Source organism: Macaca fascicularis, chromosome 1 (genome assembly GCF_037993035.2).
Source record: "Macaca fascicularis isolate 582-1 chromosome 1, T2T-MFA8v1.1".
NCBI classification, from domain to species: Eukaryota; Metazoa; Chordata; class Mammalia; order Primates; family Cercopithecidae; genus Macaca; species Macaca fascicularis.
Genome location: NC_088375.1, coordinates 192,780,009 through 192,793,667, shown reverse-complemented (window position 1 = coordinate 192,793,667; position 13,659 = coordinate 192,780,009).

Here is a 13,659-nt window from a genome sequence, read left to right as displayed (position 1 = left end):
GGATATCTTTCCATCTGTTTGTGTTCTCTTTAATTTCTTTCATCAGGTGTTTTGAAGTTTTCCTTGGAGACATCTTTCATACCCTTGGTTAAATGTATTCCTAGGTATATTTTTTCTGTAGCAATCATAAATGGGATTGCTTTCTTGGTTTCTTTTTCAGCTAGTTTTTTTTATTGGTGTACAGAAATGCTACTGATTTTTGTATATTTATTTTGTATCCTGAAATTTTACTGAATTGTTTATCAGATCTAATAATAGTTTGGTGAAGTCTTTAGGTTTTTCAAAGATAAGATCATGTCATCTACAAAGAGAGAAAATTTGACTTCCTCTTTTCCAATTTGGAAAGGCTAGGACTTCCAACTGTATATTAAATAAAAGTGGTGAAAGTGGGAATTTTTATCGTGCTCCAGTTCTTTTAGCTTTTCCCCATTTAGTATGATGTCAGCTGTGGGTTTGTCCTATACGGCCTTTATTATGTTGAGGTAAGTTCCTTTTATGCCTAGTTTGTTGAGAATTTTTATCATAGAGAGATGTGAAATTTTATCAGATGCTTTTCCGTGTCTACTGAAATGATCATATAGTGTTTCTGCTTCATTCTGTTGATGTGGTGTGTCAGATTTATTTATTTGTTCTGTTGATGTGGTGTGTCAGATTTATTTATTTGTTCTGTTGATGTGGTGTGTCAGATTTATTTATTTGTTCTGTTGATGTGGTGTGTCAGATTTATTTACTTGCATGTGTTGAACCATCCTTGCACCCCTGGGATAAATTACACTTGATCATAATGTGCTATCTCTTTGACGTGTGGATTTGGTTTGCTCATGTTTTGTTGAGGATTTTTGCATCTGTGTTAATCAGGGATATTGGCCTGTGGTTTTCTTTCTTTTGTTGTGTCCCTGTCTGGCTTTGGCATGAGAATGATACTGGCCTCATGGAAGGAGTTAGGGAGAATTCCCTTCTCTTTAATTCTTTGGAATAGTTTAAGGAGAATTGGTGTTATTTCTACTTTGTAAGTTTGGAGGAATTCAGCAGTGAAGCCATCCAGTCCTAGACTTCACTTTGTTGGAAGAATTTTTATTACTGATTAATCTTGTTACTTGTTATTGGTCTGTTCGGGTTTTTTATTTCTTCCTGATCCAAGCTTGGTAGGTTGTATGTGTCCAGGAATTTATTCATTTCATCTAGGTTTTCCATTTTGTTAGTATATAATTGTTTAAAATAGTGTCTGATCATCTTTTACATTTCTGTGATACCAGTAGTAATGTCTCCCTTTTCATTTCTGATTTTGCTTATTTGGGTCTTCTGTCTTCTTCCCTTGGTTAGCAGTTTATCAATTTTGCTTATCCATTCAAAACACCATTTTTTTTGTTTCATTGATCCTTTGTATTGTTTTTTTTTCAGTCTCTATTTTGTTTAGTGCTGCTCTAACATTTATTATTTCTTTTCTCATACTAGTTTGGGGTTTTGGTTTGTCCTTCCTTTTCTAGTTCCCTCAGGTCCATCATTAGACTGTTTATTTGAAATCTTTCTACTTTTTGATGTAGACATCTATTGCTATAAACATCCCTCAGCACTGCTTTTGCCTATAGGTTTGGGTATGTTGCATTTCCATTTTAATTTGTTTCAAGAATTTTTAAAATTTTCTTCTTAATGTTTAAATTGACCCAGTGGTCATTTAGGAGCATGCTCCTTAATTTCCATGTATTTCTACAGTTTCCAAAGTACCTCTTATTACTGATTTCTGGTTTTATTCCATTATGGTCTGAGAAGATACTTTATATTATTTCAGTTTTTAAAAACTTTTTGAGGCTGTTTTGTGGCCTAATATGAGGTCTATCTTAAAAATTGTTCCATGTATATTTTGTAGCTGTTTAATAAAAACATCTATATATGTCTGTTAGGTCAATTTGGTCTACAGTGTAGCTTAAATCCAATGTTTCTTTGTTACTTTTCTGTCTACATGATCTGCAGGTCAATTTGGTCTACAGTGTAGCTTAAATCCAATGTTTCTTTGTTACTTTTCTGTCTACATAATCTGCCTTATGCTGAGAGTGGGATGTTGAAGTTTCCAGCTGTTACTGTATTGGAGTATGTCTTTCGCTTTATATTTTAAATATATATTTTATATATTTAGTAATATTTGGTTTACATATCTGGGTGCTCCAATATTGGGTGCATATGTATTTAGAATTTTTATATCTTCTCGGTGAATTGATCCTTTTATCATTATATAATGACCTTTGTTTCATTTTACAGTTTTTGCCTTAAAGTCTGTTTTATTTGATATAACTGCTCCTGCTTGCATTCCGTTTCAATGTGTGTGGAATATCTTTTCCCATCTCTTTACTTTCAGTCTATATGTGTCTTTATAGATGAAGTGAATTTCTTGTAGGTAACATATAGTTAAGTCATTTTTTTTCTTTATTCATTTAGTCAGTCTATACACACACACACACACACACACACACACACACACACACACACACACACACATAGAATTAAATATATATATATATATTTTGAACAGAGTCTCACTCTGATACCCAGGCTGGAGTGCAGTGGCACAATCTCGGCTCACTGCAACCTCTGCCTCCTAGGTTCAAGCGATTCTCGTGCCTCAGCCTCCCAAGTAGCTGGAATCACAGACACACACCACTACGCCTGGCTAATTTTTGTGTTTTTAGTAGAGATAGGGTTTCACCATATTAGCCAGGCTGGTCTCAAACTGCTGACCTCAGGTGATCCACCCACCTCAGCCTCCCAAAGTGCTGAGATTACAGGCGTGAGCCACTGTGCCTGGCCCAGTTCTCTATCTTTTAAGTTGGAAATTTTAATTTGTTTAAATTTGAGGCTGTTACTGATATGTGAAGACTTATTCCTGTCACTTTGTTAACTGTTTTCTGGTTGTTTTGTATATTTTTTGTTCCTTTTTTCTTATTGTTTATCTTTGCAGTAGGATTATTTTCTGTAGTGGTAATATTTAAATATTTTCTCTCCTCATCTGCATGCTAGCTCTATCAGTAAGTTTTATACTTTCATGATGGTAGATATTGTTCTTCCACTTGCAGATATAGGACTTCCTTAAGCATTTTTTGTAGGGCCTGGTCTTAGTGGTGATGAATTCCTTCAGATTTTGCTTGTCTGGGAAATACTTTATTTCTCCTTCATTTATTAAGGACAACTTTGATGAATACAGTATTCTTGACTGACAAGCTTTTTTTTCAGCCCTTTATTATATCATTTCATTTTTTCCAGGTTCATAACGTTCCTGCTGAGAAATTGCTGTTAATATGAGGGAAGTTTCCTTGTATGTGACTAGACACTTTTGCTCTTTTTAGAATTCTGTCTTTGACTTTTGACAGTTTAACTATAATGTGCCATGGAGATGACCTTTTTGGCATCTCTGAGATTCCTGTACCTGGATGTCTATTCCTGTACCTCGATGTCTAGATCTATTGTCTACACCTATTGTTAGGTGTTCAGCTATTACTTTGTTAAATAGATTTTCTGTAACTTTGGCCTTCTTTTCATTTTCCAGAACACTCAACATTTGAACATTTGGTCACTTTGTGGTATCCTGTATGTCATATAAACTTTGTTCATTCTATTCTATTTTATTATTTATTTATTTATTTATTTATTTATGTTTGTCTGACTGGATTACTTCAAAATACCTGTCTTCAAGTTCTGAAATTCTTTGTTCTTCTTGGTCTTGCCTATTCTTGAAATTCTCCATTGTACATTTTACTTCATTTATTGACTTACTTGGTTCTGGGATTTCTGTTTGATTCTTTTTTGTGATATTTATCTCTGGTTAATTTCTCATTCACATACTGAATTGTTTTTCTGATTTCTTTGTTTTGTTTACTGTGTTTTCTTGTATCTCACTGACCTTCTTTAATACCAACTTTAAAAATTCTTTTTCAGGCATTCCATAAATTTCTTTTTCAATGGAATCTATTGCTGAAGAATTATTGTGTTCTTTTGGAGGTGTCATATTTCCTTGATTTTTCATGTTTCTCATGTCCTGAAGTTGATGTCTATGCATTGAGCATAACATTATTTCTTCCAGTTTTTTGAATTGGCTTTTATATGAGAAGATATTTTCTCAAGATGTATCTGTGGTGCTGATTGGGTAAAGATCTTTACCTTTGACTCTGGATGTGTGCAGTCGCACAGTCTCTGTATGATTTATTTGGCTGTAAACAGTGTCAGCGTATCTGTGATTTCCTCAGTGTGTTCGACTGCAATTGTTAGTGGAGGCTGTGATGAGGCTTTCCTGGTGATGGGGATGCCACGTGGGCCAGTCCTCTGACCCTAGTGCTGACAGTAGTGGGCCGTATTAGTCTGTTCTCACACGCTATAAAGAACTACCTGAGACTGGGTAATTCATAAATAAAAGAGGTTTAATTCACAATTACACAGGCTGTACAGGAAACATGGCTAAGGAGGCCTCAGGAAACTTACAACCATGACAGAAGGTGAAGAGGAGGGAGTTATGCCTTACATGGCCAGAGCAGGAGGAGGAGAGACAGTGAAGGGGGAGATTCTACACACTTTCAGACAACCAGATAGTGTGGGAACTCTATCATGAGAAAAGCAAGGAGAAAATCTGCCCCCATGATTCAATCACCTCCCACCAGATCCCTCCTCCAGCACTGGGAATTCAAAGTCGACATGAGATTCGGATGGTGACACAGAGCCAAACCACATCAAGGGCTGATTCTGTCTGTCCTTGGGGCCCCAGGTGGCATATGTGGGCAGCAGTGTCAGTGGGTGGGCAGCAGTGTCAATGGTTCCAAGTAGATCAATCCTTGGACCTCCAGATGTCAGCAGTGACAGCAGAAGGCCAGGAAGGTGGGCAGATTTTGGGTCCCTGGGCAACATATATGGTGTGGATGATGAGAGTACCAGTGGTGGGCCTACCCTCAGACTCCCAGGCAGCACACACTGGTGGTGGTGGCTGCAACAGGCTGGCTGTTCCAGGACCCAGGTCTCCAGGTCCCCAGGTGGCATATCCAGGAAGTTTTCAGAAGTGGTGGTTGCTGCAGGCTGGGTGGGCTTGTCCTCAGGCCCCTTGGAGGAGTGCATAGGTGCCAATCATCTTAGACAGGGTGAGGTAATTCCCAGGCCCCTGGGCAGCATACTTAGGCAGTGGGGTTGGGTACCAGGTTGAGCGGGCCTGTCCTCAGGCCCTTCTGTGATGTTTATGTGGCAGGAAAGGTAGCTATCTCCAGGCTCCTGGGTGGCATGCTTGGGGGGGAGAGATCAGTGGCAGCAGTGGGCAGGAAAGCATTTCCATAGTGTGTGCAAGTATACCCCATCCATGCTGCTGAGTAGCAGGGTTGTTGTGAGTGGCAGCTGTCCCAGAGAGGTGACTCTCAGTCTCTGGGGAATGTGTACTTTGGCCCCCGGCAGGGTGTTGGCAGTAGCAGCAGCAGCAGTAGCAGGCCAGGATTGTTGTTCCTCGGGGCATGTGCAAGTGTGCAGTGGTCTTGCTGGAGGAGGTGGAATTTCTGTTGGTGGCAACAGGTCCAGGCAGGTGTATCTCAGTCTCTGAGGATCACACTTTGTCCCTAGTGGCAGTGGCAGCAGTGGCTACAGGTGGGGAGAGCCTGTCCTTAGGGTGCATGCACGGCACCCTGCCCTGCTGCTAGAGGGGATGAGGTTGCTCTCAGTGGCAGCAAGCAGGGTGACTTTCTTGCTCTGGGGAGTGCATGCTTTGATTCCCTTTGTCCCAGGGATAACCTCTCCAACGCACTATACCATCCATTCCCCGGGGTATAGTACACTGTGTAAGGTGGAGTGCTGAGGACCCTGCTGCACTGCTGGGTCTAACCAACATTGTCCATCCAGCCCTCTGGGTGGATGCTGGGGGATGTCACTGGAGATTCAGAGACATGAAGATACAGAGGCTGTTGGGCCCCAGGGCAATATGTAGTCTTGTAGGGGCTGGGCTCTCAAAATGGTGTGTGCTGCAACTGCTTGAGTTTCAGAGGGTGTATGGAACCCAGCATGAGCTTCCATTCTGGAGTAATGCCATTACACAGACTCCAAACTGCTCCTGATATTAGTGTCAGGGCCCACAAGGGTCACAGGGCTCTCCCATGGCTAAGATTGCAGGAATGTGGGCTGCTGGAGATCTCTCACTTACCCTTTCCCACACCTCACAGGGCTCACAGGCAATCCTGACTAAACTGGCTGCCTCATTTCCCTTTCTTTCCATGCTTCAGATGTTTCCTGCCACTTTTCTTCTGAATTCCAGTGTTCTATCTTAGATGCTCCATTTGAAGTGCTATATTTGTGGAGAAGGTGAGCACCACATATCTCTAGTCAGTCATCTTGAAGCCTTCTTTAAAGTGGGTTTCTTGTAGACAACATATGATTGGATCTTGCATATTTTTTGTTTTGTTTCACTCTGGTACTCTCTTTCTTTTCATTGGTGTATTTACAGCTTTGACATTTAAAGTGATTCTAATATAGTTCAGTTAATATCTACTATATTTGTTTACTATTTTCTCCACCTTACCTGCCACAGTGTGTGCCTATGTGTTCTGTATGTTGCCTTTCTATATGTTGCCTTTCTTCTTTGTTCCTATTTTAGTCTTCCACACTTTTTCTGCCTTTTCTGGCTTTAATTGAACATTTTATATGATTCAGTTTTCTTTCCTTTCTTAGCATATCAGTTATACTTCTGGTTTTACATTCTTTTAGTGGGTGACCTGGAGTTTTCAATATATGTCTACAACTAATCCAAATCACTTTCAAATAACACTATACCACTTCACAGGTAGTATAAGTACCTTATAACAATAACATAATCTTAATTCCTCCCTTCAGTCCTTTCTATCATTTCTGTCATTCGTTTCACTTATATATAAGTACATCCAAGCATATATGTATATATGTAAATAGATACATAAGATATATACATAAGCACATATAATTAAATGCATTTTTATTATTATTTTGAACAAACTATCTGTTAGGACAATTAAAAATAAGAAAAATAAGTTTTTATTTTGCTTTCATTTATTTTATTCTTCCATGCTCTTCCTTTTGTTATGTAGATGAAGTTTCTGACCTATATTATTTTTCTTCTCTTAACTTCTTTCTTTCTTCAACTTCTTTGAACATTTTTTGCAAAGCAGATCTACTGGTAACAATTTTTTTTCGAATTTTGTTTGTCTGAGAAAGTATTCTCCTTCACTTTTGAAGGATAATTTCTCAACATACAGAATTCCAGGTTGCTGGTTTTTCCTCTCAACGTTTTAAATACTTCTTGCCATTCTCTTCTTGTTTGCATGGTTTGGGGATGTAATACTTAATTTTGTTACTCTCTAGGTGTGTTATTTTCTCCCCTCTGGCTTCTTTCAGGATTTTTTCCTTGTCTTTGATTTTTGCAGTTTGAAAATGATATGCCTTGATGCTGGTTTTTTGTGGGTTTTCTTTGGGGGGGGCATTTATCTTGCTTAGTGTTCTCTGAGCTTCCTGGATCTGTGGTTTGATGTCTGCAATAATTGGGGAAATTCTCAGTCATTATTTCTGCAGATATTGCTTCTGTTCCTTTCTTTTTTCTCCTTTTTATTTCCCTATTATATGCTTGTTACATCTTTTACAGCCATCCCACAGTTCTTAGATATCCTGCTCTGGGGTTTTTTGGTCTTTTTTCTCTTGACTTTTTATCTTTGGAAGTTTCTATCATCGTATCCTTAAGTTCAGAGATTATTTCCTCAGCCATGTCCAGTCTAGCAATAATCCCATCAAAAGCATTCTTCGTTTCTGTTACAGTATTTTTAATCTCCAGTATTTCTTTTGTATTCTTTCTTAGAATTTTCATCTCTCTGTTTACATTATCCATCTGTTGTTGTATGTTGTTGACTTTATCCATTAAAATTCTTAGCATATTAATTACTGTTTTAAAAAATTCCTAGTCTGGCAATTGTAAAATTCCTGCCATATCTGACTCTGGTTCTGATGCATCTTCTTTTTCTTTGAACTGTGTTTTTGCCTTTAATCTGCCTTAAAGTTTTTTTTTTGAAAAGTGGACAAGATGTGCTGAGTAAAAGAAACTGTAGTCAATAGGCCTTTAGTAATGTAGTGGCAAGATGTGGGGAGAGGAGAAGCATCCTATAGGCCTGTAATTACGTCTCAATTCTTTGGTGAGCCTGTGTCCCTGGACTGTGAAGTTCACCAATGCTTCTCAGGATTTCTTCCCCCTTGGGTGGGACAGAATAGCTACAGAAGTCTGGAGTTGGGTGTTTACCTTCTCCCAGATGTGCTAGGCTCTCATAAAAACCTCAGCAAGTTAGGCTCTGGTAAAATTGTTTCTCTGAAGGACAGATCTTATTAAGAAGAACATATATACAAATATATCATAAAATAGAAACATATATCATAAGATAGGAACATATATCATAAAAATAGGAACAAACATATCACAAAATAGGAACATTTATATCTTCTGTCCAAAAGGACAATGAAACTTTTCTCTGATATTCACTGTGAGAACCTGGTAAAGCTTCTGGAGGTAAAATTCAAAAAAGCATGTGGCCCACCTATGACTGGACCCCCCTGGAGCTTTTAACTTACAGATTTGTCCTCACTGAGCCTCCAACAATTCATTAGTTGCAGTTCAGGTCTCCTTACCCTGGCCTGGTTCTCGTGGAAGTTTCTGCTCATGAGTTTCTGCTCTGGAAAAACTGATTCTCTATATCTGCCTGTCTGTCTTTCCAGTTTTGAGGGCAGTGGTTTGTCCTGTGACCTCATTTTTCTGACAGATATTGAGTTGTTGATTTTTCTGTTTGTTCAGCTTTTTACTTGTTGTTAGGACAGGGTGGCAACTTCTAAGTTTCTTGCATGCTGAACTGGAAACTAGAAGTCCCCTACTGTGCTATTTTGATTACAGTGAAGACTAACGTCCCCAAGGCAGCCCTTAATGAGGACTTTAATAATCTCATAAATTTTCCACCTAAAATAAACACATTTGGTGTGATTTTCTTGGCTCCTAATACTGCCCTTCCCTTTCTCTTGGAACTACCACTGCTCCACCCAGCGTAGGCTGCTGGCAGCCATGTTTATATGTGCATGTGAGTACCTGTCCCTAGGACAATCAAATTTTCTCTGACTGGCATTGAGAAAGCCAGTAAATTTGTAGCTAAAGTTGGGAGCCTGTAGCTAAAGTTGGGAGCCATATTCTCCCCCAAGAGTGAAAGAAACACAGTTTGTCTCCAATGACAAGATTAAAACAGAGATAAAGAGTGGAGTGAAAGAGAGAGCCTAGACGCTTTCCAGCTCTTAGTTTCAGTTTTTCTGAAGTGGCCACATTTCCAGTCTGGGGTTCCATGAGACAACGCTAGATTTTTTTATAATAAAGTCATACTTTTCTGGTTATGCTCATTCAAATGGATTTCTGTTCCTCATAACTGAAAGGCTCCTACAAAACTTACCAATCTATGAAAAGCAAGAGCAGGAGTTCTCCAAAAGTCCTGACTTTACTGGGCGAAGGATCTGGTTACACAATCATCCTCATGCTTTCTTTCCTAAGCAATTCAGCAGGGAGGGGAGAAGAAGAAATGCCTGGCAGGCTCCTCCCTGATATCTTAGCTCTACTGGATAAACTTCACATATATCCCTGCAACCTTGGCATGCTTCAGTTTTTTCCAACTGTGCAAAAAGATAATGTTTGCTGAACCTTCTCCACACAAGTGATATGAGGCTTAAGTAATAAATGCTTGCTATGCATGTTGAATTTCTCAGATTAAATAAAGACAAATGATACCCAGTATTACTTGAAATTTTACCACTCAGGGAAATATATTTTCCAGTGACACTTACCCTGAGAACTTGGAATACTCTATTACATATTTTACTTAAATATAAACCAAAAAGCTGAGACTGTGTGACCCTTCGACCAACAATTTTCCCACTTACAAAATCAAGATTTGACACTTGCAATAAATTTTGAATTACCCATGATAATATCAGCAAAGGGAAATGAATTAGTAAAATTTACATATTTTCCAGAGTCTTTGTTTCAGGCAGAATCATTGTCCTCCTCGATAGCAAATGCTAGCTTCTCCCGGGGAAAGCATGGAAGGTGCCAACGCCTCCACTTTAAGAGAACAGAGCAGCTGGGGTAGCAGCAGCCCATAAGTACAAAAAGCCTACAGCAAGTCATAGAAAAATCACTGTCCTATAGTTTCACCACCTAGAGGTGTAAGAATTGACAAGGAGAAAGCCTGAATAGATTTGAAATGAGAAAGACAATCAGCAGAAGCTGAGTTACATGAAGCGAATGAGACTTAAGTTTCAGGGCCCCTTGCTCATGTAAATCCCAGTGACAGCTGAGAAACACTGGAAGTGATAGCGGGCTCTGGAGAGAGGGAAAGCCAGGTAGGGATCAGGAACCATTTATAGGTGTTTCTGGTCAATTGCCTATAAAAGTTTCAGAAGAAAGGATCATAGAGCTCCTGGACACAGTAATTTGTTATGATTTTTTTTTATCTAAGAAAATACTTTGTACTTAATTTTTCATTTGTAATTTCATGTCATTTTTCCTAAAGAAGGTAACCTAAATTCCAAATTGTATAAACCTCAGACCTCACATTTCTGTGTGTGCAGTGATGATCAGGACTGTCCCTAAACAATATAGTAATGTTCTTTCTCCATCCCTCCCACCCGTCTCCTTTTCATCACCTTATTCTGATTCCTACCTGCTCAGACCTTGCCCAGGTCAAGCTCAGCCTAGCCTTGTTGCTACAGTTACACCTCATTATTCTGATTTACCCTGTCTGCTTCTCATCAAAACCAACCTATCTATCTAGTTCTCTTAGGACCACGCTAACCCACTTACATCTTCCCAAGGTGACAATTAGTTGTCTAATAGACTAGTGCTCTACCAAGGCATTGCATCCTGGAAATGGGTTGGAATAATGGGCTATACTAGAAGACAGAGTCTTAATTAAATTAGTGAATTTTGGTTGAATTAAAGAAAAATAAGACTTTCATTGTTTATTGCGTATTACAAAAGTCATATTTAATTGAGAAAGTTTAGAAAATACTGAAAAGCCCAAAGAAGATTATAAAATTCACTCTGAAAGAAAAAAGTACTTATAATTCCATCACTGTTTACTAATCCCCAGTAATACTTCTTCTGGGCTATTTTTTTTCCTAAGCATATATGGCTGTATAACATATGATTACTGTAAAAAATGGAATTAGAATAAAATAATATTTTGGAGCCTAATTTTCTCACTTAATCTACTGTGAACATTTTCTCCTATCATTAAATAATTATTTAGAGGATCATTTTAAATGGCTGCATAACACTCTATTACATCAAATTTTTTATAAAAGCCAGAGAGGAAATACTTTAATCTTTGCCAGCCATATAGTCTCTGTCAAAATAACTCAACTTTACTATTATAGCATGAAAGAAACCACAGACAATATGTAAGGAATAAATGTGGCAATACCTCAATAAGCTTTATCAACAATATAATTTGAGTTTCATATAATTTTCATGTGTCATGAACTGCTATATTCTTTTGGATTTTTTTATCCAACCATTTTAAAAGGTAAAAACTACTCAGTTCCTGAGTGGTACAAAGCTGTGGACCATAGTTTGCCAACCCTATATTACATGAATATTCCCTAATTTATTCCTCAATCTCATATTGTGTTAGCTTTAAATGGTTTCCATGTTTCCTATTATACAAAATACAGTGATAAACAAACTTATAACAAAACATCTGGGCCATTGGTGATCATTAAAGTTTAAATCCCTGTTGATAGATTTTTCCTATGGGTATGTAATGGGTTGTTGGCTCAGAGGGCTCTTTGGTGTCCCTCAGATTGCTCCTCGTAGGTTATTACCTACTTCTCCTTGGAGTAGAGTTGACACTAGTGCTTGTCAGTTCTGACCCTAGTTTTTTCCTCTCAAAGAAAAATGCATAAAGTGGCAATGACATAACACAAAGATATCCACCTATCTGTGTTATATACCCAACATTTCCCAAACATACAGTCCCAGGACATGGGAGAATCCAGGGAATGTGTCCAGAAACCCAGAATGAGCTCAGAAATCTCCTGGCCCCTTTTGAGGATTCTAGACCAAGATCATCGTGTAAAACAGCCGGGACATCTTTGTGGAACACTGAACTGGGAATTAAAAAGCAAGTGGGAAAAGTAGAGAGAGACTTTAAAATATTATGCTGTGGTAACAGTGGACTAGCATGGTTAGAATCAACCCTCTGATTGAAAACAATTTAAAAATCTGGGGAATTTTTTTTTAAGAGAGAGAGAACTTCCAGAGTATGACTTGCAGGACAAAAATCTCAGATAAAAAGGAAAGTCCAGAGAGGTATACTCAATATGTGGCTCCACTTTCCTTATTGACACATATGTTATTTGAAAGTGGTTGAGGCTGGGCGCAGTGGCTCAAGCCTGTAATCCCAGCACTTTGGGAGGCTGAGACGGGCGGATCACGAGGTCAGGAGATGGAGACCATCCTGGCTAACACGGTGAAACCCCGTCTCTACTAAAAAAATACAAAAAACTAGCCAGGCGAGGTGGCGGGCGCCTGTAGTCCCAGCTACTCGGGAGGCTGAGGCAGGAGAATGGCGTAAACCCGGGAGGCAGAACTTGCAGTGAGCTGAGATCTGGCCACTGCACTCCAGCCTGGGCGACAGAGCAAGACTCTGTCTCAAAAAAAAAAAAAAAAAACCAAAAAGAAAGTGGTTGAGAAACAAGAAGCTGAGCATAAAGCAGCAAGTGAGAGGCTGAGAAACTGAGCAGGACTTTGGTCAGACTCCTTGGGCTGGTAGGACAAAAATACAAGTTCAGAGTCTGCCAAGATCAAGAAGCCCTGGTGAACACCTAAGGCTTTCAGTTGGAAAACTGAAGAGCTCCTAGAAGTAAAGCTGAAATAAGATTGATGAAATTTTATAAAAACTGACACCAGTCTTTTAATCAGATATACTCCTTGATTGGATTAAGTGGTACGCCCTAACATAAGTGCTTGCCAGAGTGAAGATTTTTCTATTCCTCTGAACAGAAAAATGACAGCACCCATAGCTTCCAATTATCTTATAATTTTCATACAAAATGTCCAGCATTCAATCAAAAATAACCAGACATACAAAAAAGGAGAATTATCTAAAATTCAAGAGAAAATAAAGCAGAAAATAAAGTAAAAACAGACCCAGAGGATATCTAGATATTGGTATAATCAGTCACTAATTTTAAAATACCAATGATTGATATGTTCAAGAAACTAAATGACAAGGTAGAGAATCCGGCCAGAGAACTGAAAACCAGAAAGAAGAATTAAATGGAAATTTAGAACTGAAAGATAAATTGAATGAAATAAAAACTCAATGAATAGTTTTGATAGTAACATACATACACTTAAAAAGGGAATTAGTGAAATAAAATAAAGGGCAGAATATAATATTCAATTTGAAGAACAAAGATACAAAAAAATAGGGAAAAAAACACAAAAAATGTGTAAGAGAAATATGGGGCATGGTGAAAACATCCAATATAGAGATAATGAGGGTCCAAAAGAGAAAAAATAGTATAAGGAAGAGGTGGTATTTGAAGAGACAATGGATTAGAATTTTACAAAAACAAAGAGATCAGGCCACACATTAAAGA